The following is a 10,769-nucleotide window of genomic DNA, read 5'->3' as shown; positions in this document are numbered from 1 at the left end:
TTGGAACATGGAGAACCACCCAAGAAAACAGTGCAACCACAATACCATATGGCTCTGGTCTTGGCTAAGTAATTAGATGATCTATATGTCGTGCCTAGGGTGTTTGATTGGTGGATTTTGGGTTATCGAGAATTGATGGAGCGGGTGAAAGAAACTTCGTCTTCTGAGGTACCGCAGAAAGCAAGGGACCAGTGCGTACATATAGTGATTCTTTGGAAAAGCCTCGTTTCACAGCTAGAAAAATGCCTATTAGTACCGGGCCAGAACCCCCGGTTTGTACCGGTCGGACGCCCGGTACCGCTTGATCGGTCCTAAATGCAAAAGCATTTAGTACCTACCAAAACACCCGGTACTAAAAGGAATCTCCTTGTGCCTACTAGGTTCGTGGTTCTTTCCTTTTCCTTTTCTTTTCTCATTTTCTTTTCTTTTTCATCCCACAGCGCTATCCATCACAAATTTGAGAATTACACAATTACAATTTACAAGAGTCACAACAATCAATCACAAGATTTCATTACACAAGAATCAAGAATTCATTTGACAAGTCACAAGGATCACAAGATTACACAACAATTACAGGATTTTATTTTACAAGACTACACAAGAATCACAAAACGCTCACAAAATTTCATTTCTCTCTGCCATTCAGCATAAACAGATTCTTTATCCATAATATCCAATTCAGAGAAGGCCATCTTCCTCTTCTGTTGCTTCTTGGCTGACTCTGTTGATTCATGCTCAGTTGCTCACAAGAGGCATCAAGACACATATATAGCAGTGGTTGCACTGGATGCACAATCCACGATCTCTGTCCAAGCTTTTCTGAAAGGGATTTCAAGAAAATCGCTAAAAATAATCACCACCCAAAAAACTAGCGGGGAAACAAGGAGCCAACCAGCCATTCCGCTCAGTTCCCCAATCCAAGCATCAAGAAATGACAAGAAAAGCACTAAGAAAAGTGAAGCCGCTCAGTTACCTTGCGTGCTCCGCAGCCGGGGCCTGGGGTGGCCCAGCCCCCACTCCAACGCCGCGAGGCCGGGCTCCTGCGCCCTTCGCTGCTGAGGTGGCCCGCTCCAACGCCGGGAGGCCGCGCCCCAACACGCCGGCGGCGACCGCAGCTAGGCCGACGGGCCCCTGCACAAGCGGCCCCCCGGCGGCACCATGCGCCGGCGTCCTGCCTGCCCAGCAGCCAGCTCCGCTCCTGCTGGTGCTAGTGCCCGGTGCCCAGCTCCGCTCGCTGCCGCCGCCACTCCGCCCCGTGCCCGCGTGCTCGTGCCATCCTCGCTGCGGGAGAGACAGAGAGAAGCGGAAGGGATGGCGGGGGAGAGAGAGTGAGAGTGAGAGACAGAGAGAGTGGTGGGGAAAGAGATAAGGATTGAGAGGAGATAAAGCTGTGCGGTGCTCTTGATATTAGTGCCGGGTAGTTTCTACGCCCGGTACTAAATTAAGATCTTCGGTACCGGTTGGTGCCACTAGCCGGTATTAAATTTTTTTGAGGCCATTTTGTACCGGATCAAGCCACAAACCGGTACAAAGTTTCCATTTAGCTGTTGCCCTTAGCGTCGGTGACGCACTTTAGTGCCGGCCGGTGGTTATGACCGGTACTAAACGGCTCCCGAGGGCACTGTGCGCACCATCCATTACTAAATTGAGGCATTAGTACCGGATCAAAGTGCGACTGGTACTAACGTGCAGGGATGAATGAGCCGTTTTCTGGCAGTGTACGTAGCGTCCCTATGCAATCACACCTCGAAAGTGTGGTATTGTGCCCAAGGTTCACCTTACCGGTGGGAACCGGTCCGGTTTGACCGATTACCGGTCAAACCGGACCGGCCCGGTTAGTGAACCGGCCGGTATCAAACCGGCCATAATTCAAAATTCAAATTTGAATTTAAAAAAATGAAAGAATCCCAGAAAATTCCTAAAAATACTACACGGTATGAAGAATCTAATGATGTAAAACTTTCTCAAAAATTCGTTCATTTAGCCTAGTTTGAGGAATTTTAAAGTAAATTCAAAAAAGAAAAAGAAAAAACACGAAAGCCCATTAAGGCCCATGGCGGTCTGCATGCTTAGATAGGGTTAGTTGTGACCCGGGGGGGTAGCACCCCAGAATCGCTCCCTATCCGGCCGCAGCCGCTGTCTGTCCGCCACCCCGCCGTCCCCAAGAGGCGACCGGCGTCCGCGGCCGGTTAGCCGCACTCCGCGGCCGGTTGGCCGCCCGGTTTGGCCGGCTTACCGGTGCCCCCCCGGATCCAGCGTGTACCAGTGCGAGCGGCCGGCTTACCGGCCGGTAAGAGCGGTTTACCGGTCGGTGTCGCCGGTTACCGACCCGACCGGGAGAGAAGGTAAGAACTCCAAATTTTTTAGTAGGATGCTTGGTTAGGGCATATTTAGGTGTATGATTTAGAATATTAGATGATTTGTTTTAGGATTTAGGTTACATTTAGGTCTATGGCTGAAAAGTTATAGGTTTTAGGTAAGATTTAGGTGTACTAATTTAGGATTTAGGTAAGATTTAGGTGTAGGATTTAGGATTCTATTTATCTAATTGAGATATTTTTGTTGTCCATTTATGCAGGTAGAAAATGTCTGGGAGAGATAGAGATGTTGTATGGGAACATGGTGAAAATCTTTATCCCGGATGGCGATGCAACTATTGTCATACGCAGAAAGGAGGAGGTGGTGCAACAAGATTGAAGCAACATTTCGCTCACCGCGGGGGCGGAGGTGGTCCATTGCAGGAATGTGCCACCTGATGTGCGGGACTTCTTTCAGCATGAGTTGGATAGGGCAAAGAAGGCAACTGCTGACCGGGCCCGAGAGAGGTTTGAGACGGGAGAAGGCTGCAGCGGAGGGAAACTAACCCGGTGATGAAGAAGATGAGGAGGCTCAGGTGCAGCGTGCCATGGATCTATCGAGAGCGGAAGCAGAGTTCCGACAGGGGGTTGAACAGAGAGGAGGTGCATATGAGCGTGGAGGGGGTAGTGGTTCGACGAGGGGGAATGTTATGCAGAGGATGTTTCGAAGGTCCACTTCGTAGAGGGAGAGTCCTGTGGTGGAGGACTATAACTTGGCAGCTGGTAGGAGAAGAGGAATGACGCAACCAAGGATTGATACAGGCTCCTGGACGCATAAGGGTAAGAACGCAAAGGAAGCTATTGGTAATGCTTGGTCAAAGTTTTTCCATATTGCAGGAGTACCTGGAAGACAGGCTGACAGTCCATACTTTATCAGCGCGGTCAGGGAGACACAGAAGTGGTGTAAGTTTTCTTTCATTGCAATGATACATATGAGCTTACATTCTTGTATCTCATGATTTTCATATGGTTGCAGGTGAAGGTATCGCATCACTCACTGGAGTACTTTTGCCTTGCTGCATACAAAGGTTCGCAATCGGTTGTCGCACAAGAAACTTAATAAGCTTGTCTATGTCAACTACAACCTTCGTCTCCGACTTGAGGAGGTGTCCGACCCACTGATGCGTGAAGAAGGTGATTTCATTGACCAGCTAGCCCATCTTTCTTTCTATGATGAGAATAATCCGGTGCGGGAATGGGTGGAATATGGTAGATCTAACCGGGCTCCAGTTCTGGACGAGGATGATGATGACGGCGACATCCCTCTCCCGTCCCATATTGTCAAAGATCAAATAAACGTGTCAGATCTATGTGAGGCTACGGGGAATGATTCCATCAGCGATTGGGCACGTCAAAATATAGGTGACACTCACCTAGGGAAGAGAAAGTTGCAGAAGGTGCCTAAGAAGGGTGACTCGAAGTGTCAAAAAGGCAAACAAACAGCAAAACCAGTGAGCAGCGACACCGAGACTGATGATGGAGAAGGTGAGCGTAGTCCTCCGTATCAGGAGTTCGAGGATAGCAGCTCGGCCGATGATGGTGATGATGGTGACGGTGCTGATCCTGATGCTGGAGGAGGTGGTAGTAGTGCTCACGCTGCTGCTGCTGGTACTGGTGGTGCTCGTGGTGTTCGTTTCACAGGTATACATTGCACATATAAATAGACACATATTTCTGACTATGAGTATTGACTACTAATTATGAAATTTGGTTGATTGCAGGGGAGACTCAGTTCACACATGCTACTTAGGACACCGACCATGGAGTACCGCACTCGCAGAGAAGAACAGGTGGACCAACGGACTTTGACAGTCCACAGCACTCTTCTTCCTCCTACAGCGATTCCAGGCACTCTTTTCACTACCCCATTCCTGACATCAGCATGCAGCCACCGACGAGATGGGTGTACGAATGGGAAGACCCCCATTTTTATACTATGTTAGTTCAGGAATGGCAGACAACATCGGCGTGGACAGGGCAAACTTGGCAACACTACAAGGCTGAGCTGCTTAGAGTGCGAGGTATCGCTTTGATGTCCACCGCTAAATACCAAACCGCGTCCCAAATGGGGGTCTTCCTATTTCTACGTTGAACTTTCATTTCATGTGTATAGGTGTATGACTCCGTATTTGTATGCACACTTATTGCTATTGTATTTGTATGCATGATTATATATTATTGCTTTGGTAGGATCATTTACATTAAAATGTGCATAGCTAATGCCGAAATTTCCTTTTATTTCACACCGGGGATCCATTTTTTAAGCGTCGGAAAAATGCTCGAAACCACTGGTATACCAGCCAAACCGGCCGGTATACCGGTTATAATCGCTTTACCGGAGAAATTTGAATTCAAATCCGGGTTCGTCCGGTATAAACCGGTTTCCAGTCCAACCGGTCCGATAAACCGGAACCGGTGGCCGGCGGTTACCGGAAACCGGTCGGGAAAAAAAACCCTGATTGTGCCTGATCAGCACATATGCGTGGTTGGGTTCAAAGTTCTTCGGAACTTTTATACGAATTGTGGTGAAAGTGTATTACCTCTGCAGAGTGTAAAACTGATATATCAGCCGTGCTCACAGTCAAGAGCGCCTTTGACCCTCACATGATTAATTAAACTTAAAGATGAAATTAAATCATTTTCTGGTTATTTCTTATGGCCTTGCTGAGTACGAACCATAAGTGTACTCACCCTTACTTACTGGTGCTCAGAAGGAGAAAGTTGTGGCGAAGTCTATTGAAGATGTTGCTGAGTTCTAGACGTACGCAACCCCCAGTCGATTGCCTGTGAAGTTTGAAGCCTTCGTTTCCTGAATAAGTTGTGTAACTCTGATAGTCTTTTAATTATTGTATTTATCTTTTTCGTGATACTGTTACTGATTATTCACTTATAATGTCTCTATATATATGAAACTTGATCCTGACATACATATAGTTAGGTATTCGGTTCTGTCCTTAAAACCGGGTGTGACAGGACTACCGCATTATTGACATCGACCCAGATGCGGCGCTCTCTCCAGCCACCATCTCTACTGGAATAGGCGGACACAAGTGTGTCAAGTGGTCAGAGAAAACGATCGACTGACTGGCCAATTCAGGGAGCTAGGAGCTCTGTTTAGTAGTATCTCAGGTCAACTCGGTAAGTTGGATACGGTTTGCTTCCCAATACCTCTCAAGCCCACAATAACTGTCACCTGAAATATTTTCTCTTATTTACTTCTCAATCATGGCTATTTTCTCTTGGCTCTCTCCCCTCTTCGTGCCATGTTACTCATGTCTTCCTTTTATTATCCAGTTGGTTGAATGCATTTATGCTTTACTGGCCGAACAATGTGCAGGGTTCTCTAGTCTGAACATGTAGGACCGAGAAATGCGACCAGAGGGGGGTAAATGGGAGCCTTCGAAAATAATCGCGATCAAAAACTTCGGCTCACAATTCTAGAGTGCACCCCAACCCCAGAGTTCTAAGCGATGTGCAGAGTAGCTACAAGGGAGCTACACTAACACAAAACAAGCCTAGGAACCAAAGCGATCAAGCGCAGAAGCAATTGCACGAAAGCAGTGCAAGAACCAAGCAAGGTATATATCACCGGTTGATCCGGCGCACACGTTTGAACGACGTCGGTTAAACCGGTGATACAGAGCCTGCAGCAAACAACCAGTGAGCACCGGTTGAACCGACGCTGGGTTTTGAACCTCGTCGGTTAAACCGGTGATCGAACGTCGGATAAACCGACAAAATCGTAAACTCACGTCGGTGCAGTTGTCCAGAGGATCAACAAAATGCACCAAACCAAGCAATGAACCCCGGTTAAACCGATGCTCAAAAACCTCGAGCGTCGGTGCAGTTGTCCAGAGAGACAACAAAACCGAAGTAAATGAACGCCGGTTGATCCGACGTAGGCAAAACCCTATACGTCGGTCAACCGCCAAAAACTGCAAACCAAATTAGTAACGCCTGGTTAAACCGACGTCGGGGAGATCAAAGCACCGGTGCAATCACACAAAACCCCAAAAACCCTAACCCGTGACAAAAGCACTCACCGATTGATCCGACGCTCAGGAACGCCAGCGTCGGTTCAACCGGCGTTAAGGAAAAATCCTGCCCGAGCGCAGAACCTCTGTTTTCCTCTCGGCACGACCAAAAACTCGAAGATTGATCGATCAAAATAGGTCGAAAGTTCTCCAAAATTTGCAGGCACACTCACAAAGACCTTGTGAGCCTACTCACAAAAAGAATCGACGATCTACTCCATGGTTGGAGAGGAATCGACGAAGAACCGAGGAAGAATGGGGTTTTCAGGAATTTTCCAAAACTGAGTTCTTGAAGGCTCACGATTTAGATGAGTTTTAGCACAAGACTACGATGATTCTAATCGCCAAGAAGAGCCTCAAGAACTACGGCAACAAGTGGTAGACACACCAACACGAAGAAATCAAGAACAAGGATGATTCATGCACACAGAGCTCAGTAGGACATGGAATGAACCTTGATTTCAAAGCCCCGAGGACACAAGGAGGGATGGGCCTCCTTTCCCACGAATTCTCCTTACAAGTTCTTCAAGAATCCATGCCTAAACCTTAGAGAAGGTGAGGGAGGAGGAAGAACACGGGAGGGAGGAGGAAGAGGGCGCTTGGCTCTTTTTCCTTTCTCTTCTAATTGCCAGGGCACCCCGGTCCAGGGAGGAGGCCCTGCCATTTTTGTGTCCAGGCAGCCACCACCCACTCCATCTCTCCCATCCTTTCTTCCACTCCAAGTCTCCCTTTAAAAGACTAAACTACCCCTAAGTGCTAGACTAAACTAGAAGGCCCTTAGGGGCAAAACCGGAAAAGATACATCGAAGACATCCGACGGCCGCGACGACTCAGAGAACCTTGCTTCATCTCGACGCAATCCCCTTGATGTCGCCACGCGTCCTTCTGGAATCTTCCGGGAGCAGTTTTTGGAAAACTGCCGAAACCGAGTTCGGTTGCGGTTTTGGAGGGAACCGCGAACCCTTCCCGCGCGATGTTTCCGGGCACACCCGCCAAGCCCGATGACGCCACGTGTCTGACCTCCCGCCGAAACCTCTTCGACTTGGCCGACGTCGACGCATCCCGCCGTTGGTTTTTCCCGAGGTACCAACAAACTCCACGCCGTCCCGCCTTGGCGCCAGGAGTGAATCGCCACGCGGCCCAGCAGTGGCCCAAGCATCTGGGCTGTCCTTCTCCACCGCACGGTCGTCCGGTTGGGCCTCCAACGCCACCGCAAGGTCTCCCGCCTCCGCATGGTCGTCGAGCTCCCGCCACTGCAACGCCGCCGCATGGTACATCGGCACGCACCACGCTCTTGTCCAAACCGACTCGCTGCCACCGCGCCATCCGTATACCTGCACACCACAGACCAAGAAATCGACGCATCTCCACGAAGTCGCGACTACACCACTGTCAGTCCACTCCACAGTGTTGGCAATCACTCATCACACTAAGGAGCAGGCCTCCACTGCCTCTCAATCTCCCCCTTGATGAGTGCATTGTCAACACTACACCCCACACGGGCACTGGTGAAAACAAAGATAACCAAAAAGAAATAGAAAACAAAGAGAGCTATCTCAAGTGATCAAAAGCGAATCAAAGCCAGAAAAGATCACTTGAACATAGCAAAGCCAAAAGAGTCAGCCCCTAAGACAAGGGCAACGGCTCGACGCACTAACTCCAAAACATGCTTGACCCCTCAAGAAAAAAGCAAGGCTCAACACAGCCAAGCATGTGCAAAGCTGGTCCCTCCAGAAAGAGGTAAGGCTCAACGCAACCAGCAAAATAAGCATCACAAAGCTTTTCATGCTCAAAACTCCCCCTGAAATGCAGCTCCCCTCACTATGCAACTCTTCCCAGATGTGTGCACACTTAAATCTGAATCTCTCCCCCTTAGGACAAGGAACAAGAATTTCTCCCCTAACCCCCTAAGGTACAAGAGACACCAATTTCTCCCCCTTGTTGACAAAGCACACGACAAGGAAACTCCCCCTGTCTAGATGCTCCCCCTGGAAATATGCCATGAAGTGCAAGCATGCGTGCCTAAAAGCTTCCAGGTACAGAACAAGAGCATTTGCAAGGGTAGAACCATCATAGCATATGAGGGTGCATATACAAAGACAATGCATGGAGAAGCTCATAAGAATATATCTATACAGATCATGAGCAAGCATTTGTCATTTGTAAACGAAAAGCATCACCATAAAGGACCTAGCATACTAGAAGGCAAGCAAGTATGCTAGAGCTAGCAAGAACATACAGGTGAGCTATCCAAACCATATCACAGCAACTGCCACTCAAGCAGCCTTGATACCAATTGAAAACTTTCAAATTTCGGTGCCAGGGGTTGAAAGCTTGCAAGCGCTTAACTTAGCGAATGTGCCAAGCCTAGGTCAAGGACCATCAGAAGCTTAAGACACCACTCTCAGTCATCCACAGCCTTGTCCAAGTTCTCCAGAGGAGCAGTCTCGATACAAGAACAGTGGTGCAAGCAATCCCACCTGGATCTTTTCACTCAAAGCAACCCAAGATAAACCAATTTGTTGGACTTTTTGAAATTAGATACCAATTAAACTATTCCAACAGAAAAGAGGGCATCTTGTTGCATGTGAGAGCAAAGGACCTAGCCACTAAGTATGATCAAGATAGCATAAGCATACAAACCTACACATGCTAGTAGCAGACCCTGAAGGTGACCATGTTTTATGATTTTCAGAGAATAAAATAGCTAAGCTCAGAGCCAATATACAGCATATTCAAAGGAGCTAGCTACACATGGTCAAAGCATATATACAACTCATAGCATAGCACAAGGCACAAGCAAATGCAGATATCATACATGAGAAGCTTAGTGCAAGTGTAATGCATATGAGCAAATGCAATGCAAGATGGTATGTACACAAAATGCAAGAAAAAGCAAAAAGAAGGAAAAACAAAACCTAAACTACAAAAACAACTACCCAACTCAAAATGGGTAGCACACGCCAAGCTCTCCCCGCAAGCGAGCATAGGTGGCTTGTTCCAGGGGCTTGGTCAAGATGTCGGCTACTTGATTAACAGTGGACACATGGGTCAGCTCAACATCACCCTTCTCATAATGATCTCTCAGGAAGTGGAACCTCACGTCTATATGCTTGGAGCGAGAGTGTAGGACGGGGTTCTTGGCTAAGCTAATGGCTGAGGTGCTGTCAATGAAAATGGGAACTCTGCCATAGGTTAGGCCATAACCACTGAGAGTGTGTCTCATCCAAAGGATCTGGGAGCAGCAACTAGCAGCAGCAATGTATTCGGCTTCTGTGGTGGAAAGGGCTACACTAGTTTGCTTATGGGCAGACCAAGACACAAGAGAAGTTCCAAGAAACTGGCAGGTGCCTGAAGTCGACTTGCGATCAATCCGACAACCACCATGATCAGCATCAGAAAAGCCAACCAACGCAAGAGAAGAGGAAGCAGAGTACCATAAGCCAAACTCTGGAGTGTATCGAAGGTACCTGAAGATCCTCTTCACAGCGTTCCTGTGAGACGTGCGCGGAGAAGCCTAGAACCTCGCGCAGAGACAGACCGCGAACTGGATGTCGGGTCTGGTGGCCGTCAAGTACAGGAGCGAGCCGATCATGCTCCTGTACTCCTTCTGGTCCACAGCAACACCTTCAGTGTCCTCATCCAGCGCCATAGAAGTACCCATAGGAGTCGGCATAGGACTGAGGCCCCCTAAGTCGAACTTCTTGAGCATGTCCTTGGTGTACTTGGCCTGGTGGACGAAGGTGCCATCCCGGGTTTGCTTGATGTGCAACCCGAGGAAGAACTGAAGCTCACCCATCATCGACATCTCAAACTCCCTGCTCATATCATCAGAAAAGCTAGAAACAAGAGAGTGAGAGGAGCCACCAAAGATAATATCATCCACGTAAATCTGTACCAACAGAAAATCAGCACCACGCCTGAGGAGAAACAACGTCTTATCTACCGATCCCATGACAAACCCCTGTTTAAGCAAAAAGGCTCTCAATCTCGCATACCAGGCTCTAGGGGCTTGCTTCAGACCATACAAAGCCTTCTGAAGCTTGAAGACTCGGTTTGGAAACTTGGGACTCTCAAAGCCAGGAGGCTGCTTCACATAGACCTCCTCCTCTATAAACCCGTTCAAAAAGGCACTCTTAACATCCATCTGATACAGCTTGAACCCCTTCGAAGCTGCAAAGGCTAAAAAGATCCTGATGGCCTCTAAACGAGCTACAGGTGCAAAGGTCTCCTCATAATCTATCCCCTCCTGCTGGCTGTAACCCTGAGCTACTAACCTAGCCTTGTTCCTCACAACCATCCCATCCTCACCCTGTTTGTTCTTGAAAACCCATTTGATACCTATAGGGTGGCAATCTGGTGGAGGCTCTACTAG

The 10,769-nt window shown here is 48.4% G+C and overlaps 1 long non-coding RNA gene across 1 annotated transcript; it reads right to left on the bottom strand.

Annotated features, from left to right (window-relative positions):
* Positions 1 to 478: 478 nt before the first annotated feature.
* Positions 479 to 1,377, bottom strand: LOC120643921. Its single transcript, XR_005663245.1, has 2 exons — positions 977 to 1,377; positions 479 to 822 (listed from the first exon to the last, which is right to left on the bottom strand). It is a non-coding gene; the product is annotated as an uncharacterized LOC120643921 (long non-coding RNA).
* Positions 1,378 to 10,769: the final 9,392 nt, after the last annotated feature.

The sequence above is a fragment of the Panicum virgatum genome, chromosome 8K (assembly GCF_016808335.1).
Source record: "Panicum virgatum strain AP13 chromosome 8K, P.virgatum_v5, whole genome shotgun sequence".
In the NCBI taxonomy this organism is placed as follows: domain Eukaryota; kingdom Viridiplantae; phylum Streptophyta; class Magnoliopsida; order Poales; family Poaceae; genus Panicum; species Panicum virgatum.
The sequence above is the reverse complement of the archived record's forward strand: the minus strand, read 5'-3'. Positions and strand labels throughout refer to the sequence as shown.